Source organism: Salmo salar, chromosome ssa07 (assembly GCF_905237065.1).
Source record: "Salmo salar chromosome ssa07, Ssal_v3.1, whole genome shotgun sequence".
NCBI lineage: Eukaryota > Metazoa > Chordata > Actinopteri > Salmoniformes > Salmonidae > Salmo > Salmo salar.
In genome coordinates, this window is record NC_059448.1 from 58647459 (window position 1) to 58671348 (window position 23890).

Sequence of the window (23890 nt, forward strand, 5' to 3'; positions counted from 1 at the left end):
TAGGCTATTTGCTACCTGCCACTAGTCTACCTGCCACCAGGCTACCTGCCACTAGGCTACCTGCCACTAGGCTACCCTGCCACTAGGCTACCTTCTACCTGCCACTAGGCTACCTTCTACCTGCCACTAGACTACCTGCCACTAGACTACCTGCCACTAGGCTACCTGCCACTAGACTACCTGCCACTAGGCTACCCCTGCCACTAGGCTACCTGCTACCTGCCACTGGTCTACCTGCCACTAGGCTACCTGCTTCCTGCCACTAGTCTATCTGCCACTAGGCTACCTGCTACCTGACACTAGTCTACCTGCCACTAGGCTACCTGCTACCTGCCACTAGACTACCTGCCACTAGGCTACCTGCTACCTGCCTCTAGACTACCTGCCACTAGGCTACCTGCTACCTGCCACTAGACTACCTGCCACTAGGCTACCTGCTACCTGCCACAAGTCTACCTGCCACTAGGCTACCCTGCCACTAGGCTACTGCTACCTGCCACTAGGCTACCCCTGCCACTAGGCTACCTGCTACCTGCCACTAGACTACCTGCCACTAGGCTACCTGCTACCTGCCGCTAGGCACCACCTGCCACTAGGCTACCTGCTACCTGCCACAAGTCTACCTGCCACTAGGCTACCCTGCCACTAGGCTACTACCCTGCCACTAGGCTACCTGCTACCTGCCACTAGACTACCTGCCACTAGGCTACCTAGTGGTTATACTGGGCGTTATAGGTTTGATGTAGCACAAAGAATTGTCAACCAACCTCAGCGATACCGTCTTCGTCCTTGATTTGTGGAAACAAGAGTCTCATAAAATGTACATGTCCAGTTGCAGGGGGTCCGTTTGAATTCTGAAAAAAAGAGCTCAGTTAATTAAAATAAATATCTGTTTTGCTCCATGAAGTAATGGAACAATGTGTAGGTCATCTTGTCTATTTCAAGTCTTCTCTCATTGATTCGGTTTCCACCCCAAAGTGTCACATGTCATGATGACAGACCCCTCGCACTCTGCATGTTGCTATTAGGCTGTCTTCAAATCAAAGTTTATGGGTCACGTACACTGATTTGCAGATGTTATCGCAGGTGAAATGCAGCAGTGCAGTAATATCTAGCAACACGATAACAATACACACGTCATCCAAAAGTTAATGAGCTGTCAAGAGTCCTGAATATAAACATATATGTACAGTGCATTTGGAAAGTATTCAGACCCCTTCCCTTTTTCCACATTTTGTTAAATTCCAGCCTTATTCTAAAATGGATGAAATAAAACATTTCCCTCATCAATCTGCACACAATGCCCCATAATGACATCACAACACCCCATAATGACATCACAATACCCCATAATGACATCACAATACCCCATAATGACATCACAATACCCCATAATGTATTTTAGAAATTTTTGCAAATGAATGAAAAATAAAAACAGTGGTCCTCCCGAGTGGCACAGCGGTCTAAGACACTACAGCCTGGGGTTTGATCCCAGGCTGTGTAACAAACCGCTGTAACCGGGAGTCCCAAAGGGCGGCGCACAATTGGCCCAGTGTCATCCGGGTTAGGGGAGGGTTTGGCCGGGCGCCTGCAAGCTGACTTCGGTCGTCAGACTTCCGACACATTGGTGCAGCTGGCTTCCGGGTTAAATGGGCGAGTGTTAAGAAGCGCGGATTGGCGGGTCATGTTTCGAGGACGCATGACTCGACCTTTGCCTCTCCCAAGCCCGTTGGGGATTTGCAGCGATGAAACAAGATCGAAAATTTGGGAGAAAAAAGTTTTCAGACCCTTTGCTACGAGACTCGAAATTGAACTCATTTGCATTCTGTTTCCATTGATGATCCTTGAGCTGTTTCTCCACCTGTGAAAAATGTCATTGATTGGACATGATTTGGAAAGGCACACACCTGTCTATATAAGGTCCCACAGTTGACAGTGCATGTCAAGGCAAAAACCAAGCAATGAGGTTAAAGGAATTGTCCGTAGACCTCCGAGACAGGATTGTGTAGAGGCACAGATTTGGGGAAGGGTACCAAAAAATGTCTGCAGCATTGAAGGTCCCCAAGAACACAGTGGCCTCCATCATTCTTAAATGGAAGAAGTTTGGAACCACCAAGACTCTTCCTAGAGCTGGCCGCCCAGCCAAACTGAGCAATCGGGGGAGAAGGGCCTTGGTCAAGGAGGTGACTGAGAACCCGATGGTCACTCTGACAGAGCTCCAGAGTTCCTCTGTGGAGATGGAAGAAGCTTCCAGAAAGACAACCGTCTCTGCAGCACTCCACCAATCAGGCCTCTATGGTAGAGTGGACAGACAGAAGCCATTCCTCAGTAAAAAACACATGACAGCCCACTTGGAGTTTGCCAAAAAAAGGCACCTAAAGAACTCTCAGACCTTGAGAAACAAGATTCTCTGGTCTGATTAAACCAAAATTAAACTCTCTGGCCTGAATGCCAAGCGTCACGACTGGAGGAAACCTGGCACCATCCCTACGGTGAAGCATGGGGGTGGCAGCATTATACTGTGAGGATGTTTTTCAGCCGCAAGGACTGGGAGACTAGTCAGGATCGAGGGAAAGATGAACGGAGCAAAGTACAGAAAGATCCATGATGAAAACCTGCTCCAGAGCGCTCAGGACCTCAGACTGGGGCAAAGGTTCACCTTCCAACAGGACAATGACCCTAAGCACACAGTCAAGACAATGCAGAGTGTCTCTGAATGTCCTCGAGTGGCCCAGCCAGAGCCTGGACTTGAACCCGATCAAACATCTCTGGAGAGATCTGAAAATAGCTGTGCAGCGACACTCCCCATCCAACCTGACAGAGCTTGAGAGGATCTGCAGAGAAGAATGGGAAGAACTCCCCCAAGTACAGGTGTGCCAAGCTTGTAGCGTCATACCCAAGAATACTTGAGTATTGAGTAAAGGGTCTGAATACTTATGTAAATCTAATATTTCCGGTTTTTTTTAAATACATTTGCTAGATTATTTGCTTTGCCATTATGGGGTATTGTGATGTCATTATTGGGTATTGTGATGTCATTATGGGGTATTGTGATGTCATGTGTTATAGCTTGATGAGGAGGGAAATGATTTAATCCATTTTAGAATAAGCCTGTAACATAACAAAATGTGGAAAAAGTCAAGCAGTCTGAATACTTTCCCAAATGCACTGTATATAAGAACAACATTCATATTCAGTGAGAGGGACCTAAGATTCCTATTTTGCTCTTTGTTAATTGAAAGAGAGAGGACTAGGAAAAGAGGGTTGGAGTGGCAGAAGTGAGAAAACAGGGAAAGAGAGAGAGAGATGAGAAACAGTGAGAGATAGAATGAGAAAGAGAGAGAAACAGAGTGAGGAGAGAGAGAGAGAGAGAGAGAGAGAGAGAGAGAGAGAGAGAATTTGCACTTGTTGTGTGGGTGGGAGTAAAACTTATATTTCACCACTAGAGGGCACTAAAACCCTGTGTTTTTATTTTGTCTTTATAGGTGAATGTGCGTGTGTGTGTTTGTGTGTGTGTGTGTGTTCCCACTCATGCCTACTTGTGCCTGTATGACTCTCTCTCTGTGCCACTTACCGATGCCTCGTTATAACACAGACACCTCGTTAGTGTACCACAGCCAATTACAACCGCCGCAGCTCTCCCCGCGAGGGGCTATCACCGCTTCTTGATTGGCTATGATTGGCATGATAACAAGCTGAGCCTGAGCCACCAACCAACACACACACACACACACACACACACACACACACACACACACACACACACACACACACACACACACACACACACACACACACACACACACACACACACACACACACACACACAACAAACCCAAGGCAGGCAGCACTTAGCTGTTAATGACTATGCCAGATTGACAGCCAGCCCTGTCTCTCCTACTCATACAGCCAGCCCTGTCTCTCCTACTCATACAGCCAGCCCTGTCTCTCCTACTCATACAGCCAGCCCTGTCTCTGCTACTCATACAGCCAGCCCTGTCTCTCCTACTCATACAGCCAGCCCTGTCTCTCCTACTCATACAGCCAGCCCTGTCTCTCCTACTCATACAGCCAGCCCTGTCTCTCCTACTCATACAGCCAGCCCTGTCTCTCCTACTCATACAGCCAGCCCTGTCTCTCCTACTCATACAGCCAGCCCTGTCTCTCCTACTCATACAGCCAGCCCTGTCTCTCCTACTCATACAGCCAGCCCTGTCTCTCCTACTCATACAGCCAGCCCTGTCTCTCCTACTCATACAGCCAGCCCTGTCTCTCCTACTCATACAGCCAGCCCTGCTCTCTCCTACTCATACAGCCAGCTTCTCTCCTACTCATACAGCCAGCCCTGCCTCTCCTACTCATACAGCCAGCCCTGTCTCTCCTACTCATACAGCCAGCCCTGCCTCTCCTACTCATACAGCCAGCCCTGTCTCTCCTACTCATACAGCCAGCCCTGTCTCTGCTACTCATACAGCCAGCCCTGTCTCTCCTACTCATACAGCCAGCCCTGTCTCTCCTACTCATACAGCCAGCCCTGTCTCTGCTACTCATACAGCCAGCCCTGTCTCTGCTACCCATACAGCCAGCCCTGTCTCTGCTACTCATACAGCCAGCCTCATGGAATAGTTTATCAGGAGGCAACCAGAGATCAATCAGGATGGTGGATTGATTGAAATGTGTTTATTATGATCATGATGAACAATAATCCTGCTATCCACTTCAGAACTGTGTGAGCCGCTGTAATAGTTAGTTAGTGTGTGTCAGTTAGTAAGCCTAGTCCGAGACAGAACGGCCCGTAGTAATACTGTAAAGCGTCACTGTTACGCTGCTGGGAAATTCTTCCATTTCACTGTTGAGGTTTCTGCGAATCCACCCAGGCGTAATGACTGTCTGGTTTGAGATCAATATTTTTTTGGGACCTAATTTTGTCCTCAAACAGCTGTAGCAAAGAATGTGTCTTCTCCTTTTTGCGACACTGGGTTAAGTTCTCCTCAGTTAGGTCTGTCTCGTATTCTGGGATGTCAGGAGTATGGCAGAACTGTATTCTGGGATGTCATGAGTATGGCAGAACTGTATTCTGGGAAGTCAGGAGTATGGCAGAACTGTATTCTGGGAAGTCAGGAGTATGGCAGAACTGTATTCTGGGAAGTCAGGAGTATGGCAGAACTGTATTCTGGGAAGTCAGGAGTGTGGCAGAACTGTATTCTGTGTCCAGGCCAGGCAGGGAACACCAGTTGGGTTGCTATGGAGATAGACAGGAGAACAGAGGATGAGCTTAGCATCATGATTGGCTGACCCATGCAGTTGTTATGATGACACAATGGAAACAGTAACTGCTTCACCATTCTGTTTAATTGTATATATCTATATGATACAGGTATCTCAGGTGGGGAAGATGGGCTCGTGGTAACGGCTGGAGCGGAATCAGTGGAATGGTATCAAATACATCAAACAGCATGGTTTCCATGGTTTCCATGTGTTTGATGCAAATCCCTTGCGCTCCGTTCCAGCCATTATTATGAGCTGTCCTCCCCTCAGCAGCCTCCTCTGATGATTATGGTTGGAATGAAAAAAGGCCCCAGACACAAGTAGAAACTATGAGCATGACAGAAAAATAAGTTAGGGAGAATTAGTTAGAGGAAAGTCCTTTGTCACAGCAGTGATCTTCAGTTTTCAACACTTTGCTGTTGTTTAGCGTTTTGGTTACCACGACAAAGCTGTCCTTCGGGGTACAGGTGAGAGGTCAGGTAGGTAGGAGGTAGACGACACAGGAGATCACGGCGATGCTTTCTGCTCGTGGGTGCTGGGAATTGTCTTGACATTTTCCACGATCTACACTTTCTGAACTCTTACGCCTCAGCGCGTCGACAGGTGTTGATTGGATGTTGTTGAATAGCGACATAAGCAGACCTCCGGAGACGAACAGATCATTAGCTAAAGCAAAGGCTTTATAAATCCCCAATCAGCTGCACCCCTTAACATTCCTTTGAATGAAGATCGTGGCAAACATGATTCTGTAACGCTTACAGCTTTGAGACATTCTCACAGACCTCTGTACATTGACACGTCTGTCAGCAACTCTAGTCACCCTCATACAAGACCACTGATCCTGAAGGCTCACTCACCTTGGAGAGACATCCTATACTGTAAACCATGTGTTTCCATGTTCAGTGTGTGTGTGTGTGTGTGTGTGTGTGTGTGTGTGTGTGTGTGTGTGTGTGTGTGTGTGTGTGTGTGTGTGTGTGTGTGTGTGTGTGTGTGTGTGTGTGTGTGTGTGTGTGTGTGTGGTTGTGTGTGTGTGTGTGTGTGTGTGTGTAGCAGATGTCTTTGTGACATGAGCACATTTATGCAAACTCCTCTGTGAGAAACACATGGTAAACAAGGATGTGCTGTCGCTATGGATACCGGGCTGGAACACGGAACAGCTAGTGTTTGAGGAGAGGGAAGTGATGAAAGCGTGTACAATACTACACACAATGTTTTTGATGTCACCCACTCAAAACACAGGCTCATTTTACAAAATGGAAACGTATTGAAGCGTTCAAACAAACCCGCTTGATATGACATCACTGGAGGAGATAGAGAGTGTTATAGATGGAAGATTTGTGGAGATCACAAGAGGCAGCGTTTCTGTTCCTCTTTACTCCGCTTAAAACCCTTTAATCCTTTACTGTTTAGCTATTTCTGTATTTATTGACTCTAGGGGATCTAAGCAACGTACATCAACCAATCAAAGGTAACTGTGTAGACTTACGACAGTGTTATTGATGGAAACGGATGGGGAATAGCAAGCAGTGGAGGTTAAAGGAAGCCAGGCTTCCCCCAAATATTGGACCAATAAAAAAACAAAAACAATTATGAAATAAAGTTCTCTTCGTCTCTCAGTGTTTTCATCATTTTTGGTAAATTCGCAAGTGGCTGAATCTCCCAGGAGAAATCATCCGTGCGAGGGAAACGTGTAGCCCATGTATCTGATGCTGTCTGAAACTAAGGAAACGTGTAGACCATGTATATGATGCTGTCTGAAACTAAGGAAACGTGTAGACCATGTATCTGATGCTGTCTGAAACTAAGGAAACGTGTAGACCATGTATCTGATGCTGTCTGAAACTAAGGAAACGTGTAGACCATGTATCTGATGCTGTCTGAAACTAAGGAAACGTGTAGACCATGTATATGATGCTGTCTGAAACTAAGGAAACGTGTAGACCATGTATCTGATGCTGTCTGAAACTAAGGAAACGTGTAGCCCATGTATCTGATGCTGTCTGAAACTAAGGAAACGTGTAGCCCATGTATCTGATGCTGTCTGAAACTAAGGAAACGTGTAGACCATGTATCTGATGCTGTCTGTGTCACGGCTGTTTAAAGGATCGGACCAAAGCGCAGAATGGTTGTAGTTCCCACAAACACAAGTGGAAAAACCCCCTACTTAAATATGATCTCCATTTAGAGACAACGAGGACCGGCTGCCTCTAATTGGAGATCATCCCAACAACCCGAAACATAGAAATAGAAACCTAGAAAACCCACATAGAAACAGATAACAAGAAAACCACCCAAAAACACCCCCTGTCACACCCTGACCACTCTACTATAGAAAATGACATCTTACAAGGGTCAGGACGTGACAGTCTGAAACAAAGGAGTATGACGTGTTGACACCGTAGCGTTTGATTGGTTGACGCCAGGAAGCATTTGGCCTCCCTTGATAAAGAAATGTAAAAAAGAATTAGCCAATCAGCGTTGAATTAAGCTCAACTGTGGGTTATCCTGGCGCAGCAAAACTCCCCCCCAAGGGAAGCCAGTTTGGATTTGGCTTCAAACCAATCAAATCACATCCTAAGCAAAACGTCATCATTGTCAGAAAAACGTGTTTGATTGTGGTCTGCTTGTGTTGATGTCCTGCTGTAGCTAACTTGCTAAATCAGCCCTTTCCTAAGCCATGGATGGAGACTTGTGGTTTTGACTTAATTCTATGTATAAACCAATGTTTATGACAGTGATTCTGATCATAAATGAATATGTTGTGCCACTGGCCTGAGAAGACTGAAGTTTAATATGTAGCCTAGTTGTAGCCTAGTAGGCTGACGTTAACTAGCTAGCTAACTTAGCTGGTTCATTGTTGCCCATGTGAGGAAGTCAGGCTAGCAAGCATTTTAGCTAGTTAGCCTATAAAACAAAAACTAAAAGTGTACTGTATGACAGAGACATAGACGGTTTTGCCAACATGAAAGAGAGGAGGATGGCATTGGTGAATCAACTAGTCTGCAAGTAGGGTGAGTCAACTTCATTTGTATTACTAGCATGCGCACGTACCATGGACAGACACATGATAATTAGCAACACCGATTAGACTAAATTGTTTTTTTTTGGTATCTTTACGTTTGTTTTAAGCGTATTAAACTAAGCGTATATAGCCTTGTGGATTGGATGATTTTTAAAGGGTGCTGGGATAACAGAGGCTCCTGTTGTCTTTGTGCTGACTTGTGGTAACTTGTGGTTCCAAATCACTAGTTGTTTAGTAAACTGTTGAAAACATTAACTTGCTTGAGGGGCTCCTGAGTGGCGCAGCGGTCTAAGACACTGCATCTCAGTGCTAGAGGCGTCACTACAGACACCCTGGTTTGAATCCAGGCTGTATCACAACCGGCCGTGATTGGGAGTTCCATAGGGCTGCGCTCAATTGACTCAGCGTCGTCCGGATTTGGCCGGTGTAGGCCGTCATTGTAAATAAGAATTTGATCTAAACTAATTTGCCTAGTTAAATAAAATAAAACATTTGACCATGCTGCAGGTCATATAACTGTTTGTTACATGCAATATTTGCTTTGTGGACTTCACCGGACAGATGTTGCTCTCCGGTTTTGTGATGAAACAAACGTATGTGTAGTTGAATTTATTCCTCCACTGTGTGACTGTTGTCTTTTTGTTGTCACGGGTCTTATTGTATATCACGGTGGCATATGAACTAATGGGTTATAGAGCAAACAACGCAATTATCACAACAACATTGGTTGAAATATGGCTTTTTACTGGCTTGGCTTCCCCAGGGATTTTACCCACGCACCTCTACTGATAGCAGGAGGGGTAACAGAAACATAGTTGATGTTTAGGAAAACATTTTGGAGTGTTTGTCACACTCATCTCAGTTGGTTTGTGATTCATCCCAAAGTGCAGTGCTTCTGAATATGTGCATCGTAAAGGAATGAGAATCCTGCATCGTAAAGGAATGAGAATCCTGCATCGTAAAGAATGAGAACCCTGCATCGTAAAGTAATGAGAATCCTGCATCGTAAAGGAATGAGAATCCTGCATCGTAAAGGAATGAGAATCCTGCATCGTAAAGGAATGAGAATCCTGCATCGTAAAGAATGAGAACCCTGCATCGTAAAGTAATGAGAACCCTGCATCGTAAAGGAATGAGAATCCTGCATCGTAAAGGAATGAGAATCCTGTATCGTAAAGGAATGAGAATCCTGCATCGTAAAGGAATGAGAATCCTGCATCGTAAAGGAATGAGAATCCTGCTTCGTAAAGGAATGAGTATCCTGCATCGTAAAGAATGAGAACCCTGCATCGTAAAGTAATGAGAACCCTGCATCGTAAAGAATGAGAACCCTGCATCGTAAAGTAATGAGAATCCTGCATTGTAAAGGAATGAGAATCCTGCATCGTAAAGTAATGAGAACCCTGCATCGTAAAGAATGAGAACCCTGCATCGTAAAGTAATGAGAATCCTGCATCGTAAAGGAATGAGAATCCTGCATCGTAAAGGAATGAGAATCCTGCATCGTAAAGAATGAGAACCCTGCATCGTAAAGTAATGAGAATCCTGCATCGTAAAGGAATGAGAATCCTGCATCGTAAAGGAATGAGAATCCTGCATCGTAAAGGAATGAGAATCCTGCATCGTAAAGAATGAGAACCCTGCATCGTAAAGTAATGAGAACCCTGCATCGTAAAGGAATGAGAATCCTGCATCGTAAAGGAATGAGAATCCTGTATCGTAAAGGAATGAGAATCCTGCATCGTAAAGGAATGAGAATCCTGCATCGTAAAGGAATGAGAATCCTGCATCGTAAAGGAATGACAATCCTGCTTCGTAAAGGAATGAGTATCCTGCATCGTAAAGAATGAGAACCCTGCATCGTAAAGTAATGAGAACCCTGCATCGTAAAGAATGAGAACCCTGCATCGTAAAGTAATGAGAATCCTGCATCGTAAAGGAATGAGTATCCTGCATCGTAAAGAATGAGAACCCTGCATCGTAAAGTAATGAGAACCCTGCATCGTAAAGTAATGAGAACCCTGCATCGTAAAGAATGAGAACCCTGCATCGTAAAGTAATGAGAACCCTGCATCGTAAAGTAATGAGAATCCTGCATCGTAAAGTAATGAGAATCCTGTATCCTAAAGGAATGAGAATCCTGTATCGTAAAGGAATGAGAATCCTGCATCGTAAAGGAATGAAAATCCTGCATCGTAAAGGAATGAGAATCCTGGCAAAAGGTCAGAAGTTGTGTCCCAAATGACACCCTATTCCCTATATGTTGTACTGCTTTTGAGCAGCAAACAAGGACAGAAGAAGAGGCGTGTTGGTGGAGACAGCCTGTGCAGTGCAGCAGACAGCAACCCAAATATGTTTTATAAACAGCTTTATCCTGCCAGGGACAGGAGTGGTTCATTAGGTTTAAATGGATGGTTGATTTGTCTTCATTATAAGGTCTCAGTGCAGAACAGAACAGAAAACACAAAAGACAAAGAGAGAGAGAGAGAGAAGGAAAATACTCTCTCACCTGTAGTGTTTCAGAAAGAGGTCTATAAACAAGCCCCATTATAAACACCAACAGGACCATTTTGGAGAAGCAAACAACTTGCTATCACTGAGTCTGAGTCACTTCAGTTTTATAATTCAGTCAAAATAAGTTCTTGACTGAACCGAGAACAGAATTGACCCCAACATTGATCCCTGTGGCACTCCCTGTCCATCACCTGTCATCACCCTCACCTGAATTGGCCCGTTAATAAGAGGAGAGATTAGACTCCACAGAGCATTGCTTGGAGACCAAACACACACTGCCACCCCTGGAAACTGGATAATCACAGGTGTAAGTGCCACAGGTGTGGTTCCAATATCAGACCTGGAATGGACATTCAATGGCTTCTGACCCAAAATCTATGAAGGAATTTCTTTCAGACAGAATACCATTATACAGTTGTACATATAAGATCAAATGAGAATCCTATGGAGGAATTGCTTTGACACGGTGACCAAATACCATCTTACTGTGTGGCAGAATAACTCTGGGTTCCCTCCAAAAGAGCTGCAAAGCTTCATTACTCTCTGAGTGATGGCTCACTAATTTGGACGTCAGCAACAGTCGTCACTGAGTCTGTTTTGCAGACGTGTTTTGGCTAGGAGTTGCCTGGAGGCCCAGTAAAAAAAGCCTGAGTCCTAACTGGCACCCTACTACCTTTTGTACTGCACTACTTTTGACCAGGACCCATAGGACTCAGGTTAAAAGTACAGAAAAAAGGGTTCTTTACGAAGGGATGAGGGTTCTACCAGGAACCGTTTTGATCTGAAGAACCCCTTTTGGAAGACAAATGGTTCTTTGATGATTCTTTGGTATGCAATAAGGGTTCATTGGAATGCAGGAAGGGTTCTACATAGAACCATATATCATATTTCCCAGCATGCTGTGTTGCATGGTGATTTTAGGATTTTTTTTGTTTTAATATCTGTGTTTTTGAATGTACATTGATTCATTGATTCATTTAATGCTACACAAAGATAAATAGCATACATTTTTCTAAACTAATCCAGTCTGTTAGTAGTTGGACCCGTTACTGAGATGGTTGTTCCAGTTTAAAGGATTGAGGTAGTCTCAGTATTCAACCTCCCCTACCCTGGCAGTTATTCTGAATGCAGGTTGCGGGTGGTAAACAATTCCACTTGTTGGATATCCTAACTCTGACTAGATTCCAATAGGAATTAAACATCCCTTTGCAAGCCAGAATAATGTGACTTGCAGGCCTGATGTGGCCTGTAAACCAGGAGTTTCCATACACCACTGTGTTAGGGTATAATTAGACCCTCAAAGAAAGACCTTATGATACATGTAATGTATTCTCATAAATAATTACAGTTTAAAGGCTAATAAGGCAGGTGGAACCGTTCATTGAGGCTTCTAGAAAGAACGTTTATATTATAAAATGGTTATTGGTAGAACCCTTCATAGAGGGTTCTAGGTTGAACCATATACAGAGAGTTCTATGAAGAACCTTACACGAAGAGTTCTAGGCAGAACCCTCTGCAAACGGTTCTACCTAGCACCAAAATAGGGTTCAACCTGTGGGGACAAACCAAAGAACCCTCTATGGTTCTACTTACCACTTTTTTTTCTAAGAGTGTAGTGCACTATACAGGGAATAGGGTGCCATTTGAGATACAAAACAAAAAACAGAATCAAAAGCACCATCGTTGAATAACTAGAGAGAGAGAGATTCTATGTCTCTCTAATATGTCCCAAAAAGCATGGCTCTTCAGGACACAGAGCACTAGGTAAATACTCATTAAAAGTTCACCTTATTATCTTTCAGACAAAGCAGTAGGCGATTGGCAGACAGCTCATAATAGTAGACTAATCATCACATCACTACAATTTGCTCATCAAGCTTACTAAACGGTTAGTTAAACATTTGTAGCCCCCGGGGCCGTTACTTTTCTTTTCAAACGTTAAGTGGGCATCTATGAGGTGTAGAGACGTCATAGATGTGTTAAAGAGGAGGGGTTCTAGGGCTAGGATGGCCTTTATAAATGGAACCCAGGCCTGAGATAGATACAGAATGTTTTAACCAGGCTAAGCTTCTAGGTTGTTGTCAGAGTTCTAATGGACAACATGTTTTCTCTTGAGAAGTATGTGTGTCTTCTCCTGTTGATTTTAACACAAGCGTTGAGTTTAGCAGAGACAGGTTTGTCCAACCCAAGACGGGGAAAGAGAGGTGGTCAGTTGAGTTGGTCAGGTAATATCGGTAACGGGGAGAGTACTGGCTTGATTTCACCGAGACGACAGCAAGCCTCCGTTCTCCCCGAAGAGAGACACCGTGACCAATATTCCACGTTCCATGGCAGGGTAATCGATCGAATCGATGAGGACCGCCTGAACCGAGGTTTTGTGGGATTTGGTTCGTTTTCTCAGCCAAAACAGTTGAACAGAAATCGTAGGGACAGAGACCAGATACGCTTTGGCCAATTCAACTCTGGTCAATTCAACTCTGACACGGTGAGTGTTGTTGATTTCAATAACTCATAAAACGTTTCACGTCATCAATGATCTTTAAGCGACAGTTTTTTTCTACCTTCATATTGTAAACACAACATGAACTCGTCATCAACATCACTGCACAATGTGACGTCTATCCCACCAAGGACGTCACATTCAGCAGAAATGTTGGAATAATATCTTACTTAAGTGAGTGACCAATTGACCTGTAATGTCTTTGTAGCACGGCTGCAGTGGTATTCAGGCAAGAAGCTGCAGTGCTCATGGTAACTGTGCAGGATGCCTGGGACTCTACACCTGTGACGTGGACCTTGGAAAGTGTAACCTCAAGGGGATCTCACAGAGGACAGGTAACCAGGCTACAACTCCTCCATAATGTTGTCGATTTGGACGTGTCATTCATAGGTTTTTATGACAAATGTGTTGTTTATTAAAAATGAAATAAACCAGACGATGTGTTTTGTCTTGTCGTTTGCAGAAAGCAAGTTCTTCCAGACCCTGAGTGATAGCAGACGGAGATGACACCCTAAACCAACACAACCGATCATGAACCTTGACCTTTTCTACTGATTCTGTTGTTGTTATTGTTATTGCGCATTTTACTGATGTGCAGGAAATGCACATTTTCTAATTTGAATTTTCTAATAAAATGAAATTATTTTCATGGTCAATGGTTTACTGTACTAGAGTGAACTCAAATGTACTAAAATGTTGATGTTAATATGAATTGTTAATATAATGTGTGATGCTGTTTTGTATTAAATCTTCTTAGGGGTCAGTTCCTCTTAGGATATTACTTCGTTATGGGCTTAGTGGTCAGAAAATTCGATAAACATCTCTGGATACCTTAAGATATTATCTTGTTTTGGGCAAAATATAAGTGGAATTTCCCCAGAAGATCAAAAATGTTCACATTTTATCAATAAAATTAAATTAAAAAAAAGAAAATGACCTTGATTCTACTTTGAATAATTTATTGGGGTTTTACTGCAAAAGCAACTTTGTTATATATATTATATTCAGTAAATACATGCATTATAAAATGGTGTCAACTCAACACTGACAAAGATTTCAAAGATAATTGACTAAATCCTTGATAAAAGCAGATAATATGTCAGGACCACCAAACTCAACGATTTGTGTTGTAGCTGGCAACAGGAAGTATCCTCTTGTCTTGGCAAGATTGGAGAAGTGTTATGTAATAAGATAACTGAACGTCTAGGCTCTTCTTTTAGTTAACACAATACACACGTATAGTTCAGAAACGTCCCACTCACAGACTATTGGGGCTGAGGACTCACAACGTGAACCAGTCTAGGTAGATCCTAAAGAAACTACGACCAGGTAAAGGGGAATATTTTGATTTCCCCCATTGGAGCTGAGGACTCACAACGTGAACCAGTCTAGGTAGATCCTAAAGAAACTACGACCAGGTAAAGGGGAATATTTGGATTTCCCCCATTGGTTTTAGATCTCTACAGTGTGATTATTGTTTAGTTTTCATTCCACTTATGAATTAATGTCAACAATAGTTTGATAAATACATATATATTGATAACTGTATATATTTAAATCCTTTCATTTGCTGTATCAACCTTATATTTTACTGTACCTACCTGTCTTAATCAACCTTATATTTTACTGTACCTACCTGTCTTATTCAACCTTATATTTTACTGTACCTACCTGTCTTATTCAACCTTATATTTTACTGTACCTACCTGTCTTAATCAACCTTATATTTTACTGTACCTACCTGTCTTAATCAACCTTATATTTTACTGTACCTACCTGTCTTATTCAACCTTATATTTTACTGTACCTACCTGTCTTATTCAACCTTATATTTTACTGTACCTACCTGTCTTATTCAACCTTATATTTTACTGTACCTACCTGTCTTAATCAACCTTATATTTTACTGTACCTATCTGTCTTATTCAACCTTATATGTTACTGTACCAGCAGCGTTCCACCAAATCTGCCCGACGACACCCAATATGTAGACTTCTCACACAACAACATCGATAGATTAGATTATGAGGACCTTACTGGACTAACCCCATGCGTTGGCTCACACTGTCAGGCTCGAGGTCCTAAATGTATCTCACAACTCTTTATCAACCATGCTGGATCTGTCAATGCCTCAACTCCATATCCTGGACTTTATCAACCATCCTGGATCTGTCAATGCCTCAACTCCATATCCTGGACTTTATCAACCATCCTGGATCTGTCAATGCCTCAACTCCATATCCTGGACTTTATCAACCATCCTGGATCTGTCATTGCCTCAACTCCATATCCTGGACTTTATCAACCATCCTGGATCTGTCAATGCCTCAACTCCTCAACTCCAGATCCTGGACTTGTCAACCATCCTGGATCTGTCAATGCCCCAACTCCATATACTGGACTTGTCAACCATCCTGGATCTGTCAATGCCCCAACTCCATATCCTGGACTTGTCAACCATCCTGGATCTGTCGTTGCCTCAACTCCATATCCTGGACTTTATCAAGCTACCTGGATGACAGTCATCTATTGCCAAGTACCATTGAAAACCTAACACACCTTCAAGTCTTTGCACTCGGAAGCGTAAATGCTATTTCAGTGAGCGACAGAGATATGGATCTGGTTCTCTCTTGCTGCGCTCGTAGGGAAGTACCAGAGTCTTGTAGTGGATGCGAGCTTTGAATGGAAACCAGTGGAGTGTGTGGAGGAGCGGCGAGACATGAGAGAAGTTGGGAAGGTTGAAAACCAGGCGGGCTGCTGCGTTCTGTATAAATTGCAGGGGTTTGATGGCACAAGCAGGGGAGACCAGCTAACAGAGAGTTGCAGTAGTCCAGATGGGAGATGACAAGAGCCTGGAGGGAGAGTATGGGGTGCAGACACAGATCCTCTCCACATCACCTGGTCAGAGCAGCCTGACAGGTAGGATGCAATCTAAGAGTGTTTCAGAGCCTGAGACGCCCAGCCCTGAGAGGGTGGAGAAGACGATCTGATGGTTCACAGTGTCAAAGGCTGCGGATAGATGTCGGACGATGAGAACAGAGCAGAGAGAGAGAGTCAGCTTTGGCAGTGGGAGCGCCTCCAGGACACAGAAAAGAGCAGTCTTGGTTGAGTGACCCGTTTTGAAGCATGACAGGTTGGGTCAAGAAGATAGTTCTTAGGGAGACAGTGAAAACGTTGGTCAGAGACAGCACGCTCAGAGTGTTTTAGAAAGAAAAGAAGGGTCACTTTATTTGGATAGATGATCTACAGCAATATTGGTCCCTGTCTGTGTGTGTGTGTGTCTATCACTCTGTGTGGTGTGTGGTGTGTGTGTGTGTGTCTATCACTCTGTGTGGTGTGTGTGTGTGTGTCTATCACTCTGTGTGGTGTGTCTATCACTCTGTGTGGTGTGTGTGTGTGTGTGTGTCTATCACTCTGTGTGGTGTGTGTGTCTATCACTCTGTGTGTGTGTCTGTGTGTGTGTGTGTGTGTGTGTGTCTATCACTCTGTGTGGTGTGTGTGTGTGTGTGTGTCTATCACTCTGTGTGGTGTGTCTATCACTCTGTGTGTGTGTGTGTGTGTGTGTGTCTATCACTCTGTGTGGTGTGTGTGTCTATCACTCTGTGTGTGTGTGTCTGTGTGTGTGTGTGTGTGTGTGTCTATCACTCTGTGTGGTGTGTGTGTCTATCACTCTGTGTGGTGTGTGTTTCTATCACTCTGTGTGTGTGTGTGTGTGTGTCTATCACTCTGTGTGTGTGTCTATCACTCTGTGTGGTGTGTGTTTCTATCACTCTGTGTGTGTGTGTGTGTGTCTATCACTCTGTGTGGTGTGTGTGTGTGTGTGTCTATCACTCTGTGTAGTGTGTGTGTGTCTATCACTCTGTGTGTGTGTGTGTGTGTGTGTGTCTATCACTCTGTGTGTGTGTGTGTGTGTGTGTGTCTATCACTCTGTGTGTGTGTGTGTGTGTGTGTGTGTCTATCACTCTGTGTGGTGTGTGTGTGTGTGTGTCTATCACTCTGTGTAGTGTGTGTTTCTATCACTCTGTGTGTGTGTGTGTGTGTGTGTGTCTATCACTCTGTGTGTGTGTGTGTCTATCACTCTGTGTGTGTGTGTGTCTATCACTCTGTGTGGTGTGTGTGTGTCTATCACTCTGTGTGTAACCAGTTGATAACATTCTTCTGGGGTTAACAGAAAAGCTTTCACCAAAACCTTCTCAATTAAATGTTAACCTCGGAGTAGACTTACCTGGTACAGGTACGCTGAGTACACCCCCCCTTTAGCCCTCAGAACAGCCTCGATTAGTCGGGTCATGGACTCTACAAGGTGTGGAAATCGTTCCACAGGGATGCTGGCCCATGTTGACTCCAACGCTTCCCACAGTTGTCAAGATGGCTGGATGTCCTTTGGGTGGAGGATCATTCTTGATACACACGGGAAACTGTTGAGCGTGAAAAACCCAGCAGCGTTGCAGTTCATGACACACAAACCAGTGCGCCTGGTGCCTACTAACATACCCCAGTTCAAAGGCACTTAAATAATTTGTCTTTTCCATTCACCCTCTGAATGGGACACATACACAATCCATGTCTCAATAGTCTCAAGGCTTAAAAATTACTTTTTTAACCACCTGTGTCTCCTCCCCTTCCTCTACACTGATTGAAGTGGATTTAACAAGTGACATCAATAAGGGATCATAGCTTTCACCTGGGTTCACCTGGTCAGTCTATGTCATGGAAATGTTTTGTACACTCAGTGTATATCAGGAGTAAGTACTATATATAATTTGTATCTATTATTTGTTGTTTGCATAAACTTGGCCATGAAATGAGCCGCAGCAGCGCAGAACCATCGCTAGACCAACACATGAGACAGCACATTCCTCACTCGCTAGATGAGCAATTAAAGAGCCAGATGCGCAATTTTAAAGGGGAATTACACACACACACACACACACACACACACACACACACACACACACACACACACACACACACACACACACACACACACACAAAAAATGGTCTTCTGATGTGATTTAAGCATTGACATGGACTCAGAACATCCCATTTAGTTGTTTCTCTACAGTTGTAATTTTGAGAGTTGACAATATAGTGCACTACTTTCTCTTGGACACTAAGGACCAGGGGAAGAGTTGACAACATAGTACACTACTTTCTCTTGGACACTAAGGACCAGGGGAAGAGTTGACAATATAGTGCACTACTTTCTCTTGTACACTAAGGACCAGGGGAAGAGTTGACAATATAGTGCACTACTTTCTCTTGGACACTAAGGACCAGGGGAAGAGTTGACAATATAGTACACTACTTTCTCTTGGACACTAAGGACCAGGGGAAGAGTTGACAATATAGTGCACTACTTTCTCTTGTACACTAAGGACCAAGGGAAGAGTTGACAATATAGTACACTACTTTCTCTTGGACACTAAGGACCAGGGGAAGAGTTGACAATATAGTGCACTACTTTCTCTTGTACACTAAGGACCAGGGGAAGAGTTGACAATATAGTACCACTTACGTGTCTGGTAATTTATACTTCTGTAGCTCAAATTGTTTACTTATGTAACTTAAAATTCGGATTTATGAAACTAAAAATGTTTACTTATGTAACTCCGAATTTTGACTTAGAGTATCTCAACATTTCTAGTTCGTATCTCGACAGAATAGACTGATCAGCGCAGACGGATGTCACACTATCTGACGTCACGTAAGACAATGTATCTTTCCAACATTGAAGAAGTGTAACATGAAAAAGGAATTTGAACAAAATGGCAACCAAAGTAAAAATCTAAGAATCATTGTTGAAAAAGAGGATCTTAACAGTGACCCCCAGGCTCTTCCACATCAGGAAACACATAAATACTGGTATCAGAATCACTTTATTTGACAAGTACATTTGCACATAGGCCTACCTGTAATGTAACTTAATGAATAGCTGCTGCCAGCAATAGACAATGTACAAACAGAATACAGACACAAAGTCAACACATAAAACTCTGGAGTAAAGCTGATTGACAGTGAGGATATTTACAGATGGGAAATATCTGCAGAATCACACTCAACTGGTAGAACTGGTAAACTGTTGAACAGCAAACTTTAAAGCTGACAAAGTACTATGTGAAACAGTCTAGTTACCTCGTTGCAGAAGAAGCTGTGGCCAGGCAAATGTAAATGTTAAGATTCTCACTTAGATTTTTACACTTTATTTACAGTTTTAATATTACATTTATTTGGTGTTTTTCACATTTTCATGACATTTTTAATCAATTCAAGAAGGCACTCGCATATCTAATCTATCTCTGTTGCAGGTGCATGATAACAGTTGATTAAGATGAGAAAAAAGGAGAAACCAGCACACTGCTCTTGATGGTATCACTGCTCTTTAATAAGCTTTACGTATCGACCTCAAGCTTTTGTACTCCGACGAAGTCCTTGAGGCCGATACGTAAAGCTTATTAAAGAGCAGTGATACTATCAAGAGCAGTGTTCTGGTTTCTCCTCAGATAGCTGTATCTATTCATGTGTTAAAGCTACATTCAAAACATTTTTTTATTTTTATTTGACAAGTTTATTAAATTTAACTATTTTTCTTTTCTTCCAGTATGTCTTTACTCTTTTGGCCCGTTGCCATCCCTCCTGACACTGCATGCTTCCAGAGGGAGGAGAGAGAGGATTGGACCTGTCTGTGTCACTTCAAGACAAGAGAATAAAGAATTTATCCTATCAGAAATCTCAGCAGGGTGCCAACAAATCTGCCCGACGACACCCCAATACCTAGACATTTTCCCACAACACCATCGATAGACTAGAGAATGAGGAGCTCACTGGATTAAAACCACATTTGTCTCTTGAAGACAACTCATTGTGTTCTGAGGTTCATATATCCCCGAATGCATTTGTTCACACCACAAAGCTAAAGGTTCTGAACGTAACTAACAACTGCTTGTCAACCATCCTGGATCTCTCGTTTCCTCAACTCCAGATCCTGGACTTTATCAAGCCACCCTGTACGACATCTATCGACTGCCAAGTACGTTTGAAAACCTAACCGATCTTGAATTCCTTGTGCTTGGGAGCACAACTGCTTATTTCAGTGAACAACACTGACTTTGACCCGTTGAGAAACGTATATCTTTAAAACAACTTGGTTTGGGTGACAGGAAGTGAGTGGCAGAGATATGAATCTGGTTCTCTCGCCAAGCTCAAGTTTCTTCAGGAAATGACCCCTTTAACGTACCATTTTCAAGGACTTCCTGTTGGACTTGAATGAAACACAGACAACAATACTGAACGGTTGGTTAGGTTATTCCCCAATAACTGCAATGTGATCCTTTTGAGACATTTGGAAGCGATGCGTCTGGTTAAAAATCTCTATCCTTTAAAAAAAAAACACTCGGATTAACAGTTCTGTGTCAGTGAAGCTAATAAACAATGTATGACCATCACCACTTCAGGAAGTCCCGTTTGTCAACATCACTTTATAATGAAGACACTCTGGACGGTTTTCAGTTCCCTAGTCAGAACCACTTGGTCAACGGTCGATCAGTCATTGTGAACAAAGTAGCTGAAGGAGCCCATGTTTTTTTGTTTTTTTACCCCACAGATAAACATCAGCGTTGACTCTCTATCGCTTTCTCAGATGACATATCTAAAGTTCACAGGGACTGGCATGAACATCTCTGTAACGTCTGCTTCCAACTCACACCCTCAAACACGTAGATCCCCTGAACGCAGCTCACTCTCCAGCCCACTTTCCAGCTCACACTCTCAAACACGTAGATCCCCTGAACGCAGCTCACTCTCCAGCCCACTTTCCAGCTCACACTCTCAAACACGTAGATTCCCTGAACGCAGCTCACTCTCCAGCCCACTTTCCAGCTCACACTCTCAAACACGTAGATCCCTGAACGCAGCTCACTCTCCAGCCCACTTTCCAGCTCACACTCTCAAACACGTAGATCCCCTGAACGCAGCTCACTCTCCAGCCCACTTTCCAGCTCACACTCTCAAACACGTAGATTCCCTGAACGCAGCTCACTCTCCAGCTCCCAATCACCTGAATTCTTATCACCTGTTCACACACCTGTATGTCATTATCACACATTATTTAGTTCAGTTCTCTGCACCCCATCACTGTGAGTTATTGTTTGTTTTGTAACACACATCTTTCAGAGTGCTGGGTTTACAGTGAGTGATTCCTCCCGTGTATGATAGTTTTTACCTATTCCCTGCCTGTACTTTAGCCTATCGGATTTCCTGTTATCTACCTATAGCCTGATCTCCCGGACTACGTTACCAGCCTTTTCCCTGTCTGTACTGTTGCCCTTTGTGGACCCCCTGTGTATGACCACCTGCCTGCCCCTGGACCCAGCTACCTGCCTCCTCCTGTGTATGACCTTCTGCCTGTCCCTGGACCCAGCTACCTGCCTCCTCCTGTGTATGACCTTCTGCCTGTCCTGGACCAGCTACCTGCCTCCTCCTGTGATGACCTTCTGCCTGCCCATGGACCCAGCTACCTGCCTCCTCCTGTGTATGACCTTCTGCCTGCCCCTGGACCCAGCTACCTGCCTCCTCCTGTGGTCCTTTACAATAAACACCTGCTGTGCCCTGTGCTTGAAACCATCTCCCTCCAAACTCTCTGCCTAGGAAGTTCCTGAACCTGCGGACAATGCTGAGGCAGCAGAGCTACCTTGAGTGTCCCGGGCTGGTTTGGAGAGGAAGAGACAGGTGTTCTGGAGCAGTCTGAAAGCTATGCTGAGGACTGCAGACAAGAGCATGGTGCTAAAGGACCTGGCTGCAGATATAGCTGATACATTACCTCTGATGATAGACCAGGGCTGAGCATGGTGCTAAAGGACCTGGCTGCAGATATAGCTGATACATTACCTCTGATGATAGACCAGGGCTGAGCATGGTGCTAAAGGACCTGGCTGCAGATATAGCTGATACATTACCTCTGATGATAGACCAGGGCTGAGCATGGTGCTAAAGGACCTGGCTGCAGATATAGCTGATACATTACCTCTGATGATAGACCAGGGCTGAGCATGGTGCTAAAGGACCTGGCTGCAGATATAGCTGATACATTACCTCTGATGATAGACCAGGGCTGAGCATGGTGCTAAAGGACCTGGCTGCAGATATAGCTGATACATTACCTCTGATGATAGACCAGGGCTGAGCATGGTGCTAAAGGACCTGGCTGCAGATATAGCTGATACATTACCTCTGATGATAGACCAGGGCTGAGCATGGTGCTAAAGGACCTGGCTGCAGATATAGCTGATACATTACCTCTGATGATCCAGGAAAAGGTGACGACAGGAATATTCTCAGGTCGAGAGAGAGAACAGAGGAAACAAAGGCTTGGACACACAAGGCTTAACAGTTCATTGAAATTGGTGGGAAAACATCCGACTGGGAGGTGTCATCACTAACAAGAGCAGACGGAGACAAAGGGACGATTCTATTTTAGTGCCAGCAATATGGGAGGGGAAATGGAGAGAGATAGTTATTATATATAAGGAGTAATGGTTTTGAAGAGCTTTAAGTGAACTGCTGGGGAAATCTTCAGGAGATAGTAATATTTAATGATGTATATCGTTGCCTTAAGGAGACGAGAATAATGGGTAGGATTTAGACCTTCCCTGTCTCTGGTCCACATTCCACTCCAGTTGGTTGTAGTAATGCACCTTAAAGTTGGTTGCCAACCGCCATATAAAAACCACAGAAGAAGCAGCAGGAGCAGCAGCAGCAGCAGGAGCAGGAGGAGCAGCAGGAGCAGGAGCAGCGAGTTGTTAATGGTCGCCCACTTTCCTCCTCTCCATTCCGATTTAAGATGGTGGTGAGGTAATGTCGGAAGAGAGAAGACGGCAGAGAAAGTGAGACGACACGAAGGCGAAACAATGGCGCTAACTACTAAACCTTTGTCTCTTGAGTACAAACAAACATCTCCGGAGGACAAACAAACATCTCCGGAGGACAATCAAACATCTCCTGAGTACAAACAAACATCTCCTGAGTACAAACATCTCCTGAGTACAAACAAACATCTCCTGAGTACAAACATCTCCTGAGTACAAACAAACATCTCCCGAGTACAAACAAACATCTCCTGAGTACAAACAAACATCTCCTGAGGACAAACAAACATCTCCTGAGGACAAACAAACATCTCCTGAGTACAAACATCTCCTGAGTACAAACAAACATCTCCTGAGTACAAACAAACATCTCCTGAGTACAAACAAACATCTCCTGAGGACAAACAAACATCTCCTGAGTACAAACATCTCCTGAGTACAAACAAACATCTCCCTGAGTACAAACAAACATCTCCTGAGTACAAACAAACATCTCCTGAGTACAATCAAACATCTCCTGAGTACAATCAAACATCTCCTGAGTACAAACATCTCCTGAGGACAAACATCTCCTGAGTACAATCAAACATCTCCTGAGTACAATCAAACATCTCCTGAGTACAAACAAACATCTCCTGAGTACAAACAAACATCTCCTGAGTACAAACATCTCCTGAGTACAATCCAAGTGAACATTCTTTTAGATGTACTTGAGAACCTTGA

The 23890-nt window shown here is 43.9% G+C and overlaps 1 pseudogene; it reads left to right on the top strand.

Annotated features, from left to right (window-relative positions):
- The first annotated feature begins 14400 nt into the window (after nt 1-14400).
- LOC123743834 (uncharacterized) lies at nt 14401-22200 on the top strand (annotated as a pseudogene).
- Nucleotides 22201-23890: the final 1690 nt, after the last annotated feature.